The sequence below is a fragment of the Protopterus annectens genome, chromosome 6.part0, assembly GCF_019279795.1.
Source record: "Protopterus annectens isolate FY-2018-M chromosome 6.part0, PAN1.0, whole genome shotgun sequence".
NCBI classification, from domain to species: Eukaryota; Metazoa; Chordata; order Ceratodontiformes; family Protopteridae; genus Protopterus; species Protopterus annectens.
The window spans coordinates 1,351,696,736-1,351,708,574 of NC_056737.1; positions in this window are offsets into that span (position 1 = coordinate 1,351,696,736).

The following is an 11,839-nucleotide window of genomic DNA, read 5'->3' on the forward strand; positions in this document are numbered from 1 at the left end:
CGTGTTCCTCATACAATCTGCTCCCATCTGGTTGATACATGGGAACATATACTCTGCGATGCAGACAAGTAAATGTGTTTTGGGAACCACATCCATCTGCTGGGTCATGCTACCGCATACCTATTGTAGGTTTTCCACCTTTTAAATTGGCCGAAGTGAGACACCTGTCCCACTTTGCATGGGACAGTCCCTCATTAGGCGTATGTGTCATGCAAGAATAATCTAGGCATAGCAAATGTCCTGATTACAGGACAATATTATATTCTACGTTTCTCTAATAGTTGCATGTAACAGTTATTGTATAAATGACACTTCTATATGTTATGTGAAGTAGCATAAGCAACTTGACTGCTGCTAGACTAAGCTTTGATTTGTGCTAATACGTATATTTCTGTACTATGCACGGCTGTAGGTATGTTCTGACCTGGTACGTCTGACATTTCTACGGAGCAGGTCCCACTTTGGCCATATAGAAAGGTGGCAGCCCTATAGGACCTATATGTAGAGATGTCAGATTTGGCAAGGCAACACATACCCACAGCAAGTAGAAAATAGACTTCTTCACTGGTTTGCATAAGTGAAGGTTATTCTTGTAGCATTATAGTTGCTAATACCGTTTCCTATAACATCTAGGTGTTTCAGATACTACAAAATCGTGTTATGCAACCACTACAGACAATATATGGATTCTTTGCTCGAGATCACAGGCCATGTGCCAAAATAACATTCATTTTGCAGGACACAACTGCCCAGAGGGGAGCGTCCCTCACAAAGGTGAGCAGGTGGTAACCCCAAACTATTATGCTATCATCTACCTAAGGTAGTCGGCGGAATATGCGTTTTCCATCACTAGCAGACCTCACATACGAATGGGGGAGAATGAACATTGTATCAGGGACACTGCATAACACCCTCAGGGACACATTTAGATGACTGGTTCTATTAACCTGACACATTGACAGTCACAGGGCATATGTATTCATTCACATTTGTTGAGGTACATGCTGTTTATGACTCATACATGTTGTCATTAGTCATTACGTGTATTCTGCCACCTGTCAACCTAATATCACTAGTTCTGGAAGGGTTTAATTAGGACTGTGTTAGATTCTGATTCATAATCACGGACATCCATGATAATTGGGTACAGGGCACTGATATATTCCCTATGTGTTCCCCCAGTGGTTTACGGACTATCCAGTAGATATGCTCTTCAGGTTTGGGAGGTATGAGCGTCTGCTATGGCCACATAGGAATAATAATTACTTACACAGGGCAGGCCTAATACATCTCTGCCAACCAACACCTGCACACTTAGGCCCATTATTGCATACCCATGCTTCCGCTACCTGACACCCCTCTACAGCACTCATGACTCATACTTACTGTGGGCGCAACTGGGGTATGAACACATCCCTGCACACTGCCCACTCTCCCCGTCTCGGGACACATGTCATACGTTTTGTCAACCCATGTGTTATCAGACTTCCACAACCTACTGTTCCGTGTACAGCTACATCCTGGTCACGTCGATCATCATAGCTTCACCTGTATGGCGAATTTTTGGTGTCCCGCAAGGGACCCCATGTTCCATGTTTAAAGTGTAGACCTTGCAGATCTCTCCCACTGGTACTTTCCTGCCGGTGGTCTGGAAAGCAGCGGTGTATTTACCTTTATTGCGTGTCTGTATGTCTCACCGGCCTAGCTGGGGAGGTGTGGGAGGTAAATGTTTGTTTATTGGACCTCCCACTAACATATGCCCGGTCTGAACATATGTTACCCATAATTGCTGCATCGTAACCTAGTTATGTACATGTGTGTATCTACAATAACATATATATATACATATATATATATATATATATATATATATATATATATATTTTTTTTTGTGTGTATATATGTGTATATATCTATATATGTTGTATGTATATATATATTTTTGTGTGTGTGTGTGTGTATATATATATATATATATATATATATATATATATATATATATATATATATATATATACATCTGTGTGTCCATTGACCAATACATTTCCTGGCCAAACGCACTTACACATGTGTATTGGGTTTTATATCTGCTTCAACAGCATACTATTGCCTTAGTCATTATGACAGTGACACTTCACTCCGGTTAACTTGTAATCGGTATTTAGCACGTTATACAGCGGACAGATATCGCAATATGTTCATGTACGGAGTACCGATGGTAAGTGTGATGTGATACAGTGTCATTTGACCTGTTCCTCGTCTGCACAGCCTATTATTCCAGCTACTGTATTTGTTTGTCTGTGCACATTCATATTATTTATGTCAAAAAATGGAGTGCATGTGTTGCAGAGAATACTTCAACATATTGTTGTCTGCATGTGCGTATGCATATATACCTATTATGTACTAGCTGACCTACACGGGCCGGTCCATTGGAACTGGCTCAACCAACCCTGGCATTCCTGGATCCATAATCGCATAGCCATAGTTTCTACACCCAACACGTGTTGAGTTTCCACGTGTAACAGCCATTGTCCACCTGATATCGCAGCCATGACACACCTTTACACATTGCACTCTCCAGAGTGTTTGGGGCCCTCTGGTGTGAATAGCGGTGCTCTGCTCACTCTTGGGCAGCTTTATCTGCAAGCACTATATCATACCTTAGTTGCTCTAGATTCCCTTCACTATGTGTGTGTGTGTGTGTGTGTGTGTGTGTGTGTGTGTATATATATCTATATATATATATATATATATATATATATATATATATATATATATATATATATATATATAGCTATATATATATATATATATATATATATATATATATATATATATGTATATAAGTTATATCTGTACATAAAAACATAACATTTGCTATGCTGGGAGCTGCTTACACCCTCGCAGGCGCACTCGCATATGCTTACTGTGAGTTATATATGTTTACTGCCACTTCTTTGTGCTTACGTGTGCCTTATTCATTATGACAGTACCACTTTGATTGAAGGAATCCGGTTAATGGCCCCATGCAAAACACATGTTCATCTTTATATGTTTAAATGTTGGCTTTACGGCACAGAGACATTCATTCCACAAGAAAATGATATGTGCTATAGTCGTACTTGAACCGGGAATGCCTTTATATTTGGTGGATGCTCTAACCACTACACTATTGGTGTTCTGCTTCATTTATATGTATACCCATGGTTCATAGCTACCCTAACATATGCCTCAACGCTTCACTTACACAGCAGGCATCCATTCTCCTGCTGAGAAAACCGCAGTTCTACACATGTGACATTCCCTATTCCCTACTGCTCTGGACCTGTGCTGCATGTTTACTCACTCCAAGGATATTCAGAACCCCAAAGCTTATAGTCCTGGCATATACGTGTGTTTGATTGTCAGGGTGTTCATGTGGTTATCAGGGTTTAAGCTTGTCCATCTGGAGACCGGAACTGCTCTGTACCCTTTTAAAAGTCAGAATTAGCACATGGACAGAGTTAGTCCCAATATTAACATTCTACCTGTGTTTACAGACACAGGGCTTTGGACACCTCTGACCAGATTATTATGTCGGCACTACATAATACGGGGTGGGGGGGTTCCACTGGTGTTTCCTTTCACATTCGTTATGAATGCTTTATTGTGACCATGTTCATTTATATATATATATATATATATATATATATATATATATATATATATATATATATATATATATATGTCTGTACATACACATACATATACACCTACATACTTATTTACAGTTCCCATACAGTTTAATTTAGCGGCCCTTACATGGCTTGGACCCAGAAATAGACACACATTAGTCACTGGTTTAACCACTACACCATCTGTGGTACATCTCGCATGGATGGCAGTTAGGATATATGACTTCATTACAGGTATTCAATAGTACTGGCAACAAATGTGACAGTTGGTTGGTGTACATATGTGTATGGACCTCTCAAACACTCAGGGACTAATTTCAACAGGACAAGGCAAGGACAAATCAGGGACAATCACGGACACTTTTACAATATTAGTACTATTAACTTGAAACGTGTTGACATATTCAGAGCATATGTATTAATACTTATTTTCTGAAGTTAAAAGCGTCTATTACTCTTAATTATTGTCATTATTCATTCAAGTGTCATTCAACACCTTTCCTCCGAAGGTCACTGGTTTTAGGAGGGATTAAGAGGCTGGCCAGTTATTGTGCGAATGCTGTGACCATTGGTAGGGTTGCCACATTTTCATATGTCCAGGATGGGATATATTCGGGACACACCAGATTTTGTAGGCCAACACATACCCACAGTCAGTACAGGATTTAGAACTTTAATTATTTTCATAGATGAGAGCTTATTCCTGTAGCAGTTTAGTTGCTTATTCTGTTTCTTGTAAGATTTACGTATTTTACAGACAGAAATAACTGTTTTAGGCAACTGTTACATGAAATATGGTACATAGTTATTTCCTACAATCAAAGGACATTTGCCATTGTATCATTCTTGGTCAGGACACGCCTACCCAAACAGGGACTGTCCCTCACAAAGTGGGACAGGAGGTAGCCTGCTTACGTCAGCGCCTTAATCACCCTATATCCAACTGCCACTATGCGAATGTGTAAAGTATTTTCTCGATAATTCATGTGGGGAGACGTGCATCACGGGCAGGTGTTTGATCCCGGGTGGTAGGTTCTGCATGACTGGCTGGAGGCTGAGCAGTCTTGTGAACCACTACTGCACATACAACTTGTGTCCAGGTGTCTACGGGACTGGACATCATGTCGTGATACCAAGTCTGATGTTTACACAGGATACTTATACCATGAGGGATATCCAAAAATTGAACAAGCCAATAACCTTCGATTTTTTGGGATTTACGAAACTGTGATAGGGTTTTACATGCAAGGGATACATAGTTTGCAATCCTGACACTGCCTAGGGTGACGTTGCTACTAGATATGAGTAGTTGTCACTATGTGCAGATATGGCTGCGCCAAGCTAGCAGCCTGAGTATGGCTGGATTTGGTGGACGTTCAGAAATGGGGGGGGGGGGGTTGTGTGCTGTAGAGGGGATGATGGGTATTCAATTATGCATCCAGGTGTGTTGTAGTTGGATGGTTCAGTTCCATCCAGACCATTATGTGGGTATGTGCCGGTGACATTTCTGTACATGTGTATCGCACATTTTAATATTCATATGTTTGTGTGATTGTGTTCTACAGTATGGCCTGTCAGGTTGTATTGCGGATGTGTATGTTTGTTTTTTGTGTTTCTTTCTGATTCACCCACTGCTCCCTCATACACCTCCAGTTCACCTATTGTGCATCCAACACAGTCTCCCCTTTGCGGATTATTACATTACCCGTCCCCCCCCACACCCATATTCCACACATTCCATCCATCCTTTCTCTGGTTAATGGCCCATGGCATGGTCAAGGGAACACATTGCATACATTACATATCTCTGGTACCTGTATGGTTGTGAGGACTACCCTAGTATTTTTCACCTTCCACATGCCGTACATCACGCATACACACAAATACTTATCTTTCATGACATGGTAGGTAGGCCTGGGTAATACCCGTTCATCTTTGACCCATCCTGACAAGGGCGGCTTGGACTACAAATGGGCAAATTTTGGCCGAATGCTCTGACCATTGGTAGGGTTGCCACCTTTTCATATGGCCAGGATGGGATATATTCCGGACCCACATCAGATTTTACAGGCCAACACATACCCACGGTCAGTACAATGGATAGTACTTTTGTTTTATGCCTACATGTAAGCTTATTGCTGGCCAGTTATTGTGCGAATGCTCTGACCATTGGTAGGGTTGCCACATTTTCATATGTCCAGGATGGGATATATTCGGGACACACCAGATTTTGTAGGCCAACACTTACCCATGGTCAGTACAGGGTTTAGAACTAATTATTTTCATAAATGAGAGCTTATTCCTGTAGCAGTTTAGTTGCTTATTCTGTTTCTTGTAAGATTTACGTATTTTACAGACAGAAATAACTGTTTTAGGCAACTGTTACATGAAATATGGTACATAGTTATTTCCTACAATCAAAGGACATTTGCCATTGTATCATTCTTCGTCAGGAAACACCTACCCAAACAGGGACTGTCCCTCACAAAGTGGGACAGGAGGTAGCCTGCTTACGTCAGCGCCTTAATCACCCTATATCCAACTGCCACTATGCGAATGTGTAAAGTATTTTCTCGATAATTCATGTGGGGAGATGTGCATCACGGGCAGGTGTTTGATCCCGGGTGGTAGGTTCTGCATGACTGGTTGGAGGCTGAGCAGTCTTGTGAACCACTACTGCACATACAACTTGTGTCCAGGTGTCTACAGGACTGGACATCGTGTCGTGATACCAAGTCTGATGTTTCCACAGGATACTTACCCCATGAGGGATATCTAAAAATTGAACAAGCCAATAACCTTCGATTTTTTGGATTTACAAAAATGTGATAGGGTTTTACATGCAAGGGATACATAGTTTGCAATCCTGACACTGCCTAGGGTGACACTGCCTACTAGATATGAGTAGTTGTCACTATGTGCAGATATGGCTGCGCCAAGCTAGCAGCCTGAGTATGGCTGGATTTGGTGGACTTTCAGAAATGGGGGGGTTGTGTGCTGTAGACGGGATGATGGGTATTCAATTATGCATCCAGGTGTGTTGTAGTTGGATGGCTCAGTTCCATCCAGACCATTATGTGGGTATGTGCCGGTGACGTTTCTATACATATGTATCGCACATTTTAATATTCATATGTTTGTGTGATTATGTTCTACAGTATGGCCTGTCAGATTGTATTGCGGATGTGTATGTTTGTTCTTTGTGTTTCTTTCTGATTCACCCACTGCTCCCTCATACACCTCCAGTTCGCCTATTGTGCATCCAACACAGTCTCCCCTTTGCGGATTATTACATTACCACCCCCCACACCCATATTCCACACTCTCCATCCATCCTTTCTCTGGATAATGGCCCATGGCACGGTCCAGGGAACACATTGCATACATTACATATCTCTGGTACCTGTATGGTTGTGAGGACTACCCTAGCATTTTTCACCTTCCACATGCCGTACATCACGCACATAGGTACACGCAAATACTTATCTTTCATGACATGGTAGGTAGGCCCGGGTAATACCCGTTCATCTTTGACCCATCCTGACAAGGATGGCTTGGACTGCAAATGGGCAGATTTTGGCCGAATGCTCTGACCATTGGTAGGGTTGCCACCTTTTCATATGGCCAGGATGGGATATATTCCAGACCCACATCAGATTTTACAGGCCAACACATACCCATGGTCAGTACAATGGATATTACTTTTGTTTTATGCCTACATGTAAGCTTATTGTAGCAGTTTAGATGCTTCTTCTGTTTCATTTACTTGCTTATTCGATTTCTTGTAACATATAGGTATGTTACATAAGGAAATAACTATTGTATGTGACTATTACATGAGATGTGGGACACAATTATGTCATATGGTCGCAGGATATTTTACATTTTTAATGGTTTTGGTATGGACACAACTGCCCAGATGGGTACTGTCCCTCACAATGTGGGACACTTGGTAACACTGATCATTGGCCTAGACTTAGCTATTGGCGGCACGCTAACACGATGTGTTTCGCTTCCACTTGGTATAACTATCAACACTGCATTAGAATATGGGCATGGGGTTTTAAATGTCTTGTTCGAGAGATGGGGACTCAATATTTGGCTACGTGCATTTGTGTTTGCTTCTTATTTTTGTGTTCGCAAGAACTGTCTTGCATGCTTTGCATACGTTTCAGTATCCATGGACACTGACAGGTGTGATTACTATTGCAGGCAGGCTGTAATATTCAGCATTTTAGGTTGCACGTAAACAGCCATGTGCACGGCTCTGTGCGGTGCTTCGACTTGCCCCATGCACTCGTGCATGTTTCCTATGCACGTGGATGTGGCGGTAGTGCGCCTTCATTAATATACATATGGCGCTACTGTGCCATCTGCATGCCGCACGGACGGTGCAAGCCTAATGCCAGCCTTGCGCCAAGCTTCATGAATCCCGGGGATTGTTTTTAAACCCAGTATAATATGTATTTTTCTTGTGACTGAGAATAACAGTAATATGCCTTCTACACTCTACAGCAGAAATTGTGTGAAAGTTTAAAGGTTCTACAATGTCATCAGACAGAAGTAAAAGAAAATAAACCTGGTTAGAAATTCACAAATCATTTGGCTTACAGCCAACATCTGCAACTCATTACTTTAAAATCACACTGTCATTGCTGCATTCAGTTTACATACCGACCGATTTGGAATTATAACCTGTTTATATATGACTATTTTAAAATGTCACTGCACATAGAACTTGTGACAAGAAAGAAAAGGTTATTAAAATCAAAATCTCTTTTTATGCAACACATTTTTTCTTTTCTTTTGCTGAAACAGGCAGCCTGAAAGTCAAAAGTCCGATTTACAGATATCATGAAATTCAGTATCTGCATAATACAAATGCCTATGCCTCTGTCTGGAGCTTTAGGATCTATGGCACATGACCTGGAAATAAGTGGAATATTGTATTATAAAAATGTCTTTTCCTCCATCCTGTGCTTATCTCTTGCAAATGAAATATAGAATGGATTATTTTCTTTTTAAAATGCCCTATACACATATCATGGCAATTAACAGAACTTGGGAAACATTTCAGTTTTCATGTAGTCAATAAATTCCGATATGTTTTTATTACTCTTTCTTGTGCAACTCAGAATAACAAATACCATGTGATGAAGTCACATGTGGTATTGCTTTGAAACTTTTAACCAGTTCAAAGCTAAAGGCTATACTACAAAAAAAGCCAAACTTTGAAATGTTTTGCCATATTAGCTGCAATAACAAAAAGGGTCTTGTCTTTACACCTGACAGCTTCCAAGAACCTTGAGAACTTACATTTATCAGGCTATTTGTGCATTATTTTCTTTTATTTTTCCTGCTATGCAGCAGAGATTATTTTACAATTTACTGTACTAGACCATATAACATGTGATTAATGCTCTCTGAAACCGAAAAGCATTAATTTGTTAGCTTCCTATCTCCTGGGAAATTCCAAGTGAAACTGTAAACTCACAGTACATGCATCTAACAATGAAATACTGAAGCTGATACCTGATTGCAGCTTACTTGTCATTATGTATACTTTCATGAGTTGATGTCTGCTGCCCTAGCTGCCATTATTTAAAAAATTTCATTGAATATACTTGGCCTATTCTCAGCTAGTTAAAGTGGTGGGATCCCATTTTCCTTCTGTTGTGTTATCTCCTTTCTCTCCCTCTCTCATCAGCTGTCTCCATCATAAATTTTACAGGCAAATGTGATAACATGCTAGGCATACCCCTCAAGTGTACGTATTTTTGCAGAATGTCCAGAGTTTTGCCTCAAATATTTGGTCTATTCCTCATAAAACCTGTGGTTTTCTGGCAAATCATGGAGGATTGAAGTCACTAAAAATGACCATATAATGACATATATTTGAGTTTCAGACTTCATATCCTTCAGAAAATGCATGCTAACACAAATCCTGTTATTCTATCAGATTTCTAAGTTTATAAGAGCAATATTTAAAATCTGACCCTATTTTTGGGTGTTTGTCCCCCCATTATTTTAGGCTTTGTCCAGATTTCAAGAGTTAAGAGATTGAGAAGTATGATGCTAGATTCTTTAAAAAATGTCTGAGCCTGCCAATGGTAAAATATTTCTTATTACTGTCTGTCTTCAGTAAATCCACTGAAAGACAAAAGCAGTTCAAGGTAAGACATTTACTGTGCAGAATAAAATGACAGCAAGCTGAGAATTCACATAGTGCAAAGTTATGCAAAATCTAACTAACATGGTTGACTTAACTGCAGACTTTAAGTACATGACACAAGGTACAACCTAGTCTCATGTGATACCTTCAGGGGAATTCTTTTCAATCTCAATTCATATTCTTAGGTGATGGTAGACTTATACAATCATCATTCAGTACCTTTTGAGATGCGTTACACTTTAGCATGTTCTTATAAACTGTACTGATTCTCATGACTTTATCCATGCAGTATTTTTCCTGTACCCAAACAGTGCTGTATTCATTACAGAACTTGTAACAAGACAAAGACAGACTATAAAGCCATATTATTTATGTTTTTAGATGCTTCTCTCAGGCAAGCAATATTCCATAATATTCCTTTGTTTTAGAACAAAGCAGAACTATGAGTTTCATTTAACTTGCAACATTCAGATACAAGCATATTTTCTGGTCAGCTCCCTTTTGAAATTTTGGTACTCAAAATGCTGAGTGCCAACAAGCCAAAAAAGGTCAGAAAACACACGAGAAGAGAACATTTTGAAAACTGCTCTTCTCCTTAAAACTTTTTTTTTTTGCAGGGAATCCAAGCGGTTTACTATCAAAATTTCGAACCGAACTCCATCGACTGTACTTTGTTCGAACACGGAAATTTGAAAACGGCAACGTCAAACATCAAAAGCCAAACTAGGAACGGGTTTTAACATGGGTCGAGATAGGGGCTTGATGTTTGACATTGCCATGTTCGAATTTCCATGTTCGAACAAAGTGCAGTCGACGGAGTTCGGTTCGAAATTTTGATAGTAAACCAAAGGCGAAAAGGGATTATTCCTGTAAATGGCATCTCAGACTTAGTATATGTAAACCTGTTCTTTTGGTCATTCAGTCTCCATGGTTTGCCCCCCCCCCCCCCTAGCAGGTCCCAACATTTCAAATGGTTATCTTTCTGGTCTATCTCAATTCTGAAATATAGAAATTCATTCTGACATTTGTAATGCCTGAAATAATTATGTTATAGAAAATCTATTCTGGCACATACATTTTTAATATTGTAGTGTATCTTAACATACTTGTCCTTTAATTTCAAGAAGCAACACAAGTAATTCTTTGTAGGTATCCATCCACAATCAGCATTGCTTCTTGCCTGTTTGAGAGGTCACAGTACTGTACAATTAACCACCTGTACCTAAGTCTATTTGAGTCACTCTCTTCTCACTACTGTTTCTTCTAGCATAATGATTAAATAGAGTACTCCAACAGACATATCTAGCAAGCAGCAACTCCTCAGAGCAATAGCAATAGTCCATAAAACTGCAACATTCCAGCTCAGTCTCCACCAAGCAGTCCTTCATTCTAATAGTATAGAAATGACTCCACAAACTTTTTTCTCCTCACAAAAAATTGTGAATCACATTGTCTTCGATCGTACTATTGCCCCGTAAGATCATATGTTGCGAATCCTTCTGGGAATACATGCTCATAGTCCATGCTTGACAAATCAGCACCATCTGCCAAATGAATTAATCACTGAGTTTTTTTTTCAGGTTTCTGGCCTCAGTGCATTGCTCCAAATACAATAGATTGACACATTTTATACAAGAACATCCATAGTTTCTTAAGTATACGGCTCTTGTCCTTAAAAGGGATTAAAATAAATGTTTCAAAATAAATTAAAATGAAGTGAAACTAGTCTTCCACTGCAGTGACCTCATTTTTCAAGAAGTTTTGGATGGATGACTTACTTTACAGACAAGACATACTATGCAGGTTTGAGTGGGAGATTTGTTCACAAGAACAAAGACTGACTACAGCTTATGATTTATTATGATCCAAGCTTGTTTCTGTATCACTGATTTTCTAAAGTATGTTATCACCTGACTAGAGACAATGTTGCTTGTTTTGTTTAATAATTTTTGCATTACATCACTCAGTTAAAGAATATATAAAAGTAGTT